The sequence below is a fragment of the Coenobita brevimanus genome, chromosome 7, assembly GCF_032717465.1.
Source record: "Coenobita brevimanus isolate Jiangsu-jjx chromosome 7, ASM3271746v2, whole genome shotgun sequence".
Classification (NCBI taxonomy): Eukaryota; Metazoa; Arthropoda; class Malacostraca; order Decapoda; family Coenobitidae; genus Coenobita; species Coenobita brevimanus.
Window position 1 is genome coordinate 14,023,131 of NC_136960.1, and position 10,930 is coordinate 14,034,060.

At 45.4% G+C, this 10,930-nt stretch overlaps 1 pseudogene; it reads right to left on the minus strand.

Annotated features, from left to right (window-relative positions):
* Positions 1 to 8,610: 8,610 nt before the first annotated feature.
* On the minus strand, positions 8,611 to 8,731 carry LOC145405547 (5S ribosomal RNA; annotated as a pseudogene).
* Between the last annotated feature and the right edge of the window lie 2,199 nt (positions 8,732 to 10,930).

A 10,930-nucleotide genomic window follows, 5' to 3' on the forward strand; every position in this document is an offset into this window, starting at 1 on the left:
CAGGAGCAAGTGCGAGGGGCCCGAAGGGCCCACGAGCACTTGTCATTGCTATTAACACACCAACTACCATCATCACCATTACTATTAACACACCAACTACCATCACCATCATTACTATTAACACACCAATTACCATCACCATCATTACTATTAACACACCAATTACCATCACCATCATTACTATTAACACACCAATTACCATCACCATCATTACTATTAACACACCAACTACCATCATCATCATTACTATTAACACACCAACTACCATCACCATCATTACTATTAACACACCAATTACCATCACCATCATTACTATTAACACACCAACTACCATCATCACCATTACTATTAACACACCAACTACCATCATCATCATTACTATTAACACACCAACTACCATCGCGATCATTACTATTAACACACCAACTACCTTCATGATCATTACTATTAACACACCAACTACCATCATCATCATTACTATTAACACACCAACTACCATCATCACCATTACTATTAACACACCATCATCATCATTACTATTAACACACCAACTACCATCATCATCATCATTATTAACACCAACTACAATCATCATCATTACTATTAATACATTAACTACCATCATCATCATTACTATTAACACACCAACTACCATCATCATCATTACTATTAAGACACCAACTACCATCACCATCATCACTACTATTAACACACCAACTACCATCATCATCACTAATATTAACACATGAACTACCATCATCACTACTATTAACACATCAACTACCATCACCATCATTACTATTAACACTCCAACTACCACCATCATCATTACCATTAACACACCAACTACCATCATCATTTTTACTATTAGCACACCAACTACCATCATCATCATCATCATTAAACCAGCTACCATCATCATCATCACTACTATTAACACGCCAATGACCAACATTATCAATACTTGTAAGACAACAACTACCATCATCCTCAATAATACTATTAACAGAACATCATCACTACAGATACGGTTATCGTCATCCTTCCTATAGCCACCATTATGATCAATGTCACCCCTACCAGCATCTACTGCTGCAAGTACCATTACCACAACTGCAACTACCATTACCAGGTGTCAGTTACCATTATCATCTTAATCATCACTACCACAACAACAACCATTATCATAAGCATCACTACTTTACTATGACAGTCATCATATTCATTATTACCATAATTACGATTCCACCACTACAACCCACGTGCGTGGTAATCATTACTACCACTGCTATCACTACCATCAAAATCATTACTGACATCATTATCACTGTCAACACTATCATACTTATCTGCCATAATCATCACTATCAAGAGTAAGTTAACACTATCAAGTTAGTCATTATTATCGCACTAACTATTCATGAAAGTCATGACCTTGCAACTAGTACCGTCATCTAATAACTACCGCAGCTATCACTGTCATAATCATTGCTACCACAAATTACCATAACCATCCTTACTGCTACCACAACTACCACTAAAATCATCACCACTCTCATAACTACAATAAGTTCCACTTCTGTAAGGATTAAAGGGAAACGGATAGCGAACACAGCTTTCTAATGGCGGCAGAAATAGTAACCTTTACATTCTTGCTATTTTCAGTAAAGTTTTTCAGGTCAGGATAGCCCCTTGTCATCTGAGGTTAAAAATTAATCATTTAATGAAACAAACGTCAACCCCTTCATTCCTGCTGCCTCAAAGCCTTTCTATTCACTTCAGATGTGTGGCCTCTCTTCGTCGAATGGTTAAAAAGTCTCCAGTGACTATTTCAGAACGTCAGAAGTCTTAACTATTGTGTTCTTGCTTTTGCTAAACGATTTTAATTACCTTATGAGTGGCCCTCATTGTGTAAGAGTTTATAAAAAATACAATCAGTTCCTATATAACATTAAAGCTGCACTAATGAACAGTAACAACAACAGGTCGTGATATTCCAGACTGCCTATAAGTGATGCGTGGCGGCAGATGTGTTGGGCTAGTTAGCTTTGCTTTTGGTAGTGGAAAGAAGCACATGCGCACACATAGAGTATATGAGGTAATCTGGCGAGGAAGTGGTTGGGGTACAGAACTTGTGATGTTTTCTTCCCATCACACCTCACAAGCAAATGTGGGCCAAGTCATAGAGCAATGACCCGGCAGGGTATCTCTGACCCTCAAGACACTCCTCCCCAAGATGCTTCTCGCCGGAGTCCAGGCCATCACCTCATGAGACACTGTAGCAGCAACATTTTCGTCTTCAAAGAAGTACCAGTATATAAATACCTCAGACAAGTGTCCACAGTCATTCGGTCTCCAGCAGCCCAAGCAGCAACATCTCCGTCTCTTAATAAATACAAGAGCAAACCATTCAAAGAGGTGTCCACAATCATTCCATACCAGCAGCCACAGAGCAGCCATATGACATCTCTCACTTGTCCTGGCGCATTCCCACAACATCCGTCGAACTATCATCGAAGTACTAGTACAAAAACCTCTCCACAACCGAGTAAGTCTGCCAGTGCGAATAGCACGGTGATTCAGGGAACTGCCAACAAATCCTCGAGGACCATCGATAATGAAGACAATACAGTGTGTCTGAGGACCCATCACTGGACTGCACGACAAGGGTGAGTGAGTGCTGAATGATCTGGAGGCCATGCATCGAGGACTTTCGGTTGCCCTTGCCCAGTGTGTCTGAGGACGCATCGCTGGTCTGCACGGCAAGGGTGAGTGAGTGATGGAATGAATGATCTGGCGGCCATGCATCGAGGACCTTGGGTTGCCCTTGCCCAGTGTGTCTGAGGACCCATCGCTGATCTGCACGGCAAGGGTGAGTGAGTGATATAATTAATGTTCTGGTAATCAAGTGATCAAAGACGTTAGAGCTTAGCCTATGTCCCGTATTCTCGAGAGCTTAGGTCCAGTATTCTCGAGAGCTTAGGTCCCATATTCTCGAGAGCTTAGGGTCCGTATTCTCAAGAGCTTAGGTCCCGTATTATCGAGAGCTTAGGGACCGTGTAGAGCTTAGGGACCGTGTAGACCTTAGGGACCGTATTCTCGAGGGCTTAGAGTCCGTGTAGAGCTTAGGTCCCGTATTCTCGAAAGTTTAGGGACCGTGTAGAGCTGAGGTCCCATATTCTCGAGAGCTTAGGGTCCGATTAGAGCTTAGGGTCCGTTTAGAGCTTAGGTCCCGTATTCTCGAAAACTTAGGGCTCGTATAGAGCTTAGGTCCCGCATTCTCGGCAGCAGCAGCGGCAGCGGCAGCAGCAGCAGCAGCAGCAGAAGAAGAAGAAGAAGCAGCAGAAGAAGCAGCAGCAGCAGCTGAAGAAGCCGCAGAAGAAACAGCAGCAGCAGCAGCAGCGCAGCAGCAGCAGCAGCAGTAGCAGCAGCAGAAGAAGAAGAAGAAGAAGAAGCAGCAGTAGCAGCAGCAGCAGCGGCAGAAAAAGCAGCACCAGAAGAAGAAGCAGCAGAAGCAGCAGCAGCAGCAGCAGCAGAAGAAGAAGAAGCAGCAGCAGCAGAAGCAGCAGCAGCAGCAGCAGCAGAAGCAGCAGCAGCAGAAGCAGCAGCAGCAGAAGAAGAAGAAGAAGAAGAAGAAGCAGCAGCAGCAGCAGCAGCAGAAGAAGAAGAAGCAGAAGAAGCGGCCGCAGCAGCAGCAGCAGCAGAAGAAGAAGCAGCAGCAGCAGCAGAAGAAGAAGAAGCAGCAGCAGCAGCAGAAGAAGAAGCAGCAGCAGCGGCAGAAGCAACACCAGCAGCAGAAGAAGCAGCAGCAGCAGCAGCAGCAGCAGCAGCAGCAACAGCAGAAGCAGCAACAGCAGAAGCAGCAGCAGCAGCAGCAGCAGAAGAAGAAGAAGAAGCAGCAGCAGCAGAAGAAGAAGGAGCAGCAGCAGCAACAGCAGCAGCACCAGAAGAAGAAGCAGCAGCAGCAGCAACAGCAGCAGCACCAGAAGAAGAAGCAGCAGCAGCAGCACCAGAGGAAGAAAAAGCAGCAGCACCAGCAGAAGCAGGAGCAGCACCAGCAGAAGAAGCAGCAGCACCAGCAGAAGAAGCAGCAGCACCAGAAGAAGAAGCAGCAGCACCAGAAGAAGAAGCAGCAGCAGCAGCACCAGAGGAAGAAAAAGCAGCAGCACCAGCAGAAGCAGGAGCAGCACCAGCAGAAGAAGCAGCAGCAGCAGCAGAAGAAGCAGCAGCAGCGGCAGAAGAAGCAGCACCAGGAGAAGAAGCAGCAGCAGAAGAAGCAGTAGCAGCAGAAGAAGCAGCAGCAGCAGCAGCAGCAGCAGCAGAAGAAGAAGAAGCAGCAGCAGCAGCAGAAGCAACAGCAGCAGAAGAAGAAGAAGAAGCAGCAGCAGCAGAAGAAGCAGTAGCAGCAGCAGCAGAAGAAGAAGAAGCACCAGCAGCAGCAGTAGAAGAAGAAGAAGAAGCAGAAGAAGCAGCAGCAGCAATAGAAGAGGAAGAAGAAGAAGAAGCAGCAGTAGCAGAAGAAGAAGAAGAAGAAGAAGAAGCAGAAGAAGCAGCAGCAGCAGCAGCAGAAGAAGAAGAAGAAGAAGCAGAAGAAGCAGCAGCAGCAGCAGCAGAAGAAGAAGAAGAAGAAGCAACAGCAGAAGAAGCAGCAGCAGTAGAAGAAAAAGAAGAAGCAGCAGCAGCAGCAGCAGAAGAAGAAGAAAAAGAAGCAGCAGCAGCAGCAGCAGCAGAAAAAGCAGGAGCAGCAGCAGCAGAAGCAGCAGCAGGAGCAGCAGCAGCAGCGGCAGCAGAAGAAGCAGCAGCAACAGCAGAAGAAGCAGCAGCAATAGAAGAGGAAGAAGAACAAGAAGCAGAAGAAGCAGCAGAAGCAGCAGAAGAAGAAGAAGAAGAAGAAGCAGCAGAAGAAGAAGAAGAAGCAGCAGCAGAAGAAGAAGAAGCAGCAGCAGCAGAAGAAGAAGCAGCAGCAGCAGCAGCAGAAGAAGAAGAAGCAGCAGCAGCAGCAGCAGAAGAAGAAGCAGCAGCAGCAGCAGCAGAAGAAGAAGAAGCAGCAGAAGAAGCAGCAGCAGCAGAAGAAGAAGAAGCAGCAGCAGCAGCAGAAGAAGAAGAAGAAGCAGCAGCAGCAGAAGAAGAAGAAACAGCAGCAGCAGCAGAAGAAGAAGAAGAAGAAGAAGCAGCAGAAGAAGCAGCAGCAGCAGAAGAAGAAGCAGCAGAAGAAGCAGCAGCAGCAGAAGAAGCAGCAGCAGCAGCAGAAGAAGCAGCAGCAGCAGCAGCAAGCAGAAGAAGCAGAAGAAGCAGCAGGAGCAGAAGAAGAAGAAGCAGCAGCAACAGCAGAAGAAGCAGCAGCAACAGCAGAAGAAGCAGCAGCAGTAGCAGAAGAAGAAGAAGAAGAAGAAGCAGAAGAAGCAGCAGCAGCAATAGAAGAGGAAGAAGAAGAAGAAGCAGCAGCAGCAGAAGAAGCAGCAGCAGCAGCAGCAGAAGAAGAAGAAGAAGCAGCAGCAGAAGAAGAAGCAGCAGCAGCAGCAGCAGCAGCAGCAGAAGAAGAAGAAGCAGCAGCAGAAGCAGCAGCAGAAGAAGCAGCAGCAGAAGAAGAAGAAGAAGCAGCAGCAGCAGCAGCAGAAGAAGAAGAAGCAGAAGCAGCAGCAGCAGAAGAAGCAGCAGCAGCAGAAGAAGAAGCAGAAGAAGAAGCAGCAGCAGGAGCAGCAGCAGAAAAAGCAGGAGCAGCAGCAGCGGCAGCAGAAGAAGCAGCAGCAACAGCAGAAGAAGCAGCAGCAATAGAAGAGGAAGAAGAACAAGCAGCAGAAGAAGCAGCAGCAGCAGAAGAAGAAGAAGAAGCAGAAGAAGAAGCAGAAGAAGAAGCAGCAGCAGCAGCAGAAGAAGAAGCAGCAACAGCAGAAGAAGAAGCAGCAGCAGCAGAAGAAGAAGAAGCAGCAGCAGCAGCAGAAGAAGAAGAAGCAGCAGCAGCAGAAGAAGCAGCAGCAGCAGAAGAAGAAGAAGCAGCAGCAGCAGAAGAAGAAGAAGAAGCAGCAGCAGCAGCAGCAGAAGAAGAAGCAGCAGCAGCAGCAGCAGAAGAAGAAGAAGCAGCAGCAGCAGCAGAAGAAGAAGAAGCAGCAGAAGAAGCAGCAGCAGAAGAAGCAGCAGCAGAAGAAGAAGAAGCAGCAGAAGAAGCAGCAGCAGCAGCAGAAGAAGAAGAAGTAGAAGCAACAGCAGAAGAAGCAGCAGCAGTAGAAGAAGAAGAAGCAGCAGCAGCAGCAGCAGAAGAAGAAGAAGCAGCAGCAGCAGAAGAAGAAGAAGCAGCAGCAGCAGCAGCAGAAGAAGAAGAAGCAGCAGAAGAAGCAGCAGCAGAAGAAGAAGAAGCAGCAGAAGAAGCAGCAGCAGCAGAAGAAGCAGCAGCAGAAGAAGAAGAAGAAGCAGCAGCAGCAGCAGCAGCAGCAGAAGAAGAAGAAGAAGAAGAAGCAGCAGCAGCAGAAGAAGAAGCAGCAGCAGCAGAAGAAGCAGCAGCAGCAGAAGAAGCAGCAGCAGAAGAAGCAGCAGAAGAAGCAGCAGCAGCAGCAGCAGAAGAAGAAGCAGCAGCAGCAGCAGAAGAAGAAGCAGCAGCAGCAGCAGAAGAAGCAGCAGCAGCAGAAGAAGCAGCAGCAGCAGAAGAAGCAGCAGCAGCAGAAGAAGAAGCAGCAGCAGCAGAAGAAGAAGAAGAAGCAGCAGCAGAAGAAGAAGAAGAAGAAGCAGAAGCAGCAGGAGCAGAAGAAGAAGCAGCAGCAACAGCAGAAGAAGCAGCAGCAACAGCAGAAGAAGCAGCAGCAACAGCAGAAGAAGCAGCAGCAGAAGAAGAAGAAGAAGAAGCAGAAGAAGCAGCAGCAGCAGCAGAAGAAGAAGAAGAAGAAGAAGAAGAAGCAGAAGAAGCAGCAGCAGCAGCAGAAGAAGAAGAAGAAGAAGAAGAAGAAGCAACAGCAGAAGAAGCAGCAGCAGCAGCAGCAGCAGCAGCAGAAGAAGAAGAAGAAGCAGAAGCAGCAGCAGCAGAAGAAGAAGAAGCAGCAGCAGAAGAAGAAGCAGCAGCAGCAGCAGAAGAAGAAGAAGAAGAAGCAGCAGCAGCAGAAGAAGCAGCAGCAGCAGCAGCAGAAGAAGAAGAAGAAGAAGAAGCAGCAGCAGCAGCAGAAGAAGAAGAAGAAGAAGAAGAAGAAGAAGCAGAAGAAGCAGCAGCAGAAAAAGAAGAAGAAGAAGAAGAAGAAGCAACAGCAGAAGAAGCAGCAGCAGTAGAAGAAAAAGAAGAAGCAGCAGCAGCAGCAGCAGAAGAAGAAAAAGAAGCAGCAGCAGGAGAAGAAGCAGCAGCAGCAGCAGCAGAAAAAGCAGGAGCAGCAGCAGAAGAAGCAGCAGCAGCAGCAGAAGAAGCAGCAGCAGAAGAAGCAGCAGAAGAAGAAGAAGAAGCAGCAGCAGCAGAAGAAGCAGCAGCAGCAGAAGAAGCAGCAGCAGCAGCAGCAGAAGAAGAAGAAGAAGAAGCAGCAGCAGCAGAAGAAGAAGAAGAAGAAGCAGCAGTAGCAGCAGCAGCAGAAGAAGCAGCAGCAGGAGAAGAAGCAGCAGCAGCAGAAGCAGCAGCAGCAGAAGCAGCAGCAGCAGAAGCAGCAGAAGCAGCAGCAGAAGAAGAAGAAGAAGAAGAAGAAGAAGAAGAAGAAGAAGCAGGAGCAGCAGCAGCAGAAGAAGCAGCATCAGCAGAAGAAGCAGCAGCAGCAGCAGAAGAAGAAGAAGCAACAGCAGAAGAAGCAGCAGCAGCAGCAGCAGAAGAAGAAGAAGAAGAAGAAGAAGCAGTAGCAGCAGCAGCAGAAGAAGAAGCAGCAGCAGAAGAAGCAGCAGCAGCAGCAGCAGCAGAAGAAGAAGAAGAAGAAGCAGCAGCAGCAGCAGCAGAAGAAGAAGAAGAAGAAGAAGAAGAAGAAGAAGAAGCAGCAGAAGAAGAAGAAGAAGAAGAAGAAGAAGAAGAAGCAGCAGCAGCAGCAGAAGAAGAAGAAGAAGAAGAAAGAGCATCAGCATCAGCAGAAGCAGCAGCAGCAGCAGCAGAAGAAGAAGAAGAAGCAGCAGCAGCAGAAGAAGAAGCAGCAGCAGCAGAAGAAGAAGCAGCAGAAGCAGCAGCAGCAGCAGCAGCAGAAGAAGAAGAAGAAGAAGAAGAAGAAGCAGCAGCAGATGCAGCAGAAGAAGCAGCAGTAATGCTTATTTTTCCTGTATATATCATTGAAAACCATTATATTGTTGTTGTGATTGTTTATTAGTTCAAAATCTATAAATGTAGATTTGTTCTTTGTTTTTTCTACCAAAATTACCTACCATAGAAAACGTGAGAGCCTCACACGTCAGTGACAGAATACGATACCTGACGCGGGGTGCCTCACCTGTTCTGTTTCTCAACAAAAGCGGAGGTTTTAGTCAAAATAATTTTTTGTCCAAAATAGATCGGGATTGGTGGGTATCGGAGGTGGGAAATCGGTCAGGACATGATGGGTTAAAAATAATTTCATTCATTCATTCATTGCCAGACGCCATGTATCCCAAACGGGGTGGTTAAGGGCTTAGAGTTAATTGTTTTACAGGGAGGGGCACTAATCCTCCACCAACCCCACTTGACATGTAGGGATGCCATCAGCATCTGGTGTTACCAGGCGGTCACCCATCCAAGTACTAACCAGACCCAACGTTGCTTAACTTCGCTGATCGAACGGGAAGCGGTGTACTCAACGTGGATATTACATCTACTAAAACAAGCCAGATCTGATGGTAAGATTGCCTTCTTGAAACACACCAAGTTAATCATCAAAGAAAAAACGGGGCAACGCTCATCTACACCGGTCACCCGGGACAGTATTGCTACTGGTGAGGTGCCTGGTGATGGTGCTGCTGGACGTGGTGGTGCAACTGGTAATGGTGCAACAGGACGTGGCTGTGCAACAGGGTGTAATGTTGTAGCTGGGCGTGATGGTGTAACTCTTGATGATGCGACAGGAAGTGGTGGTGCAACTGGACGTGAAGGTGCAGCTGGACGTGACGGTGCAACAGGGCGTGATGAAGCAATAGGACGTGTTGGTACAACTAGTGATGGTGCAATTGGATGTGACGGTGCAACAGGTCGTGATGGAGCAACTGAACGTGATGGTGCAACAGGGTATAATGGTGCAACTGGTGATGGTGCAACTGGGCGTGACGGTGCTGCAGGACGTGATGGTACACCCCAAAATGGTACAACTGCTGGTGATCGTGCAACTGGCAATGGTGCAACTGCTGATGGTGCAACTGGTGGTGATGGGACAATTGGTGATGGTGCTACTGGTGGTGGTGCAGCTGGGGGTGGTGTCACTGGTGGTTCACATGCTGGTGGGGATGCAAGGCAATGCAGTGTACAGGGCAGGTCGGATGAGATGGGTCCCCACTCTAAACAACGTAACAAAAGAGATCTCAGAGATCGTAGGAAAAACTAATCACCTCAATTTATTCTTAAAATAGTATCTTCCCTACAAAATAACTACCCAATTTAAAATTAATGGAACCTGGTAATTTTTTACCATTTGCCTCGTTAGGTAATGAAGGTTTTTCTAATATTCTTGCTAATGATCATTCTGCTTCAATTTCGGTTTCGTCTACCTGCATAATATGAACTTTGATCCCTTAGCTGTTCAAGACGATAATTATAATACAGACCTAGCCGTAAATAATTTTATAGACAAACGAGAAATCTGTGTATTCCGAACTCCGAATATATATTTCTTTGCTCTTCTGCTTTAACAAGCAATATTAACACATTTACTTAACTTTCTATGAACATTCGAAGCATTCCTACAAATCTTCAAAGCTTTATTGATAACGTACTAACAAGCACCTCTCTAAATATTGGTGTAATGGGGTTCACTGGAACAAGATTGGATCTAGATCTTGCTGCATTGTATCACCTTCCTGGATATACTTTTTATAACAATTGTAGGAATAGAAATGGGGGTGCTGTTGCAATGTACATTTCCAATTGTTTTTGTTCAACTGTTTTACTGGATATGTGTATATCAGAACCCTTCATAGAATGTTTGTGTCGAAACTACAGTTAGAGACAAAACATATTTTTTTGCTTGTATTTATTGACCCCCTAGCGGTAATAAGCAGCTTTTTTGAAATACTCCAAATGAACTATTAAGAAGTATTAATACTAAAATATACCACGGTGTAAATTTTTTCGTTGGTTGGAATCTCGATCATTTGAGGCACAATGAAGATGTTTTTGTGAACAAGTTCATAAACTTGATGTATTCTAATTCATTAGTACCTCTCACGTCGAAACCTACTCGAGTAACAGACACAATTGTCACACTTATTGTTCATATTTGGTCTTCAACAGCATAATTAAATAAAGCTAACTTCATAATACATATAAATGTATTAGATCATTTTCCCATAATTGCCCAGTTTAATCTTAAAAAAGTAAATAAAAGTGCCCCGAAGTATATTCAAGCAAGGATTATAACAAATGCCTCAATGGACAGGTTCAGTAGAGAGCTATCTCATTTAAGTTGGTCCAATGCACTAAAGTCTCAATGCCCAAATGAAGCATACAACTATATTTATGATAGCTTCAATGCCTTATTCCAGAAACATTTTACATTAAAATCCCTTAATATATATAACAAGAAAGAGCAAAATCCATATATTACTTTAGCACTAAAAGAGTATTAAAGAAAAACGCACACTAGAGAGATTGGCCAATAACATATCGGAAAATATACAAATCATACCAAAATAAATTAATATCTATTTTGAGGGCTGCTAAAAATAAGTATTATAAGGATCAATTAAAAGATAACCAAGGTAATCCTAAATCTCTACTTGGCAGAGATAATAGTTCCGTAGAATAACACGCAATTAACTTAAAACCCCATTCTAATGATACAGCCAGTGCATTCAACAACAATTT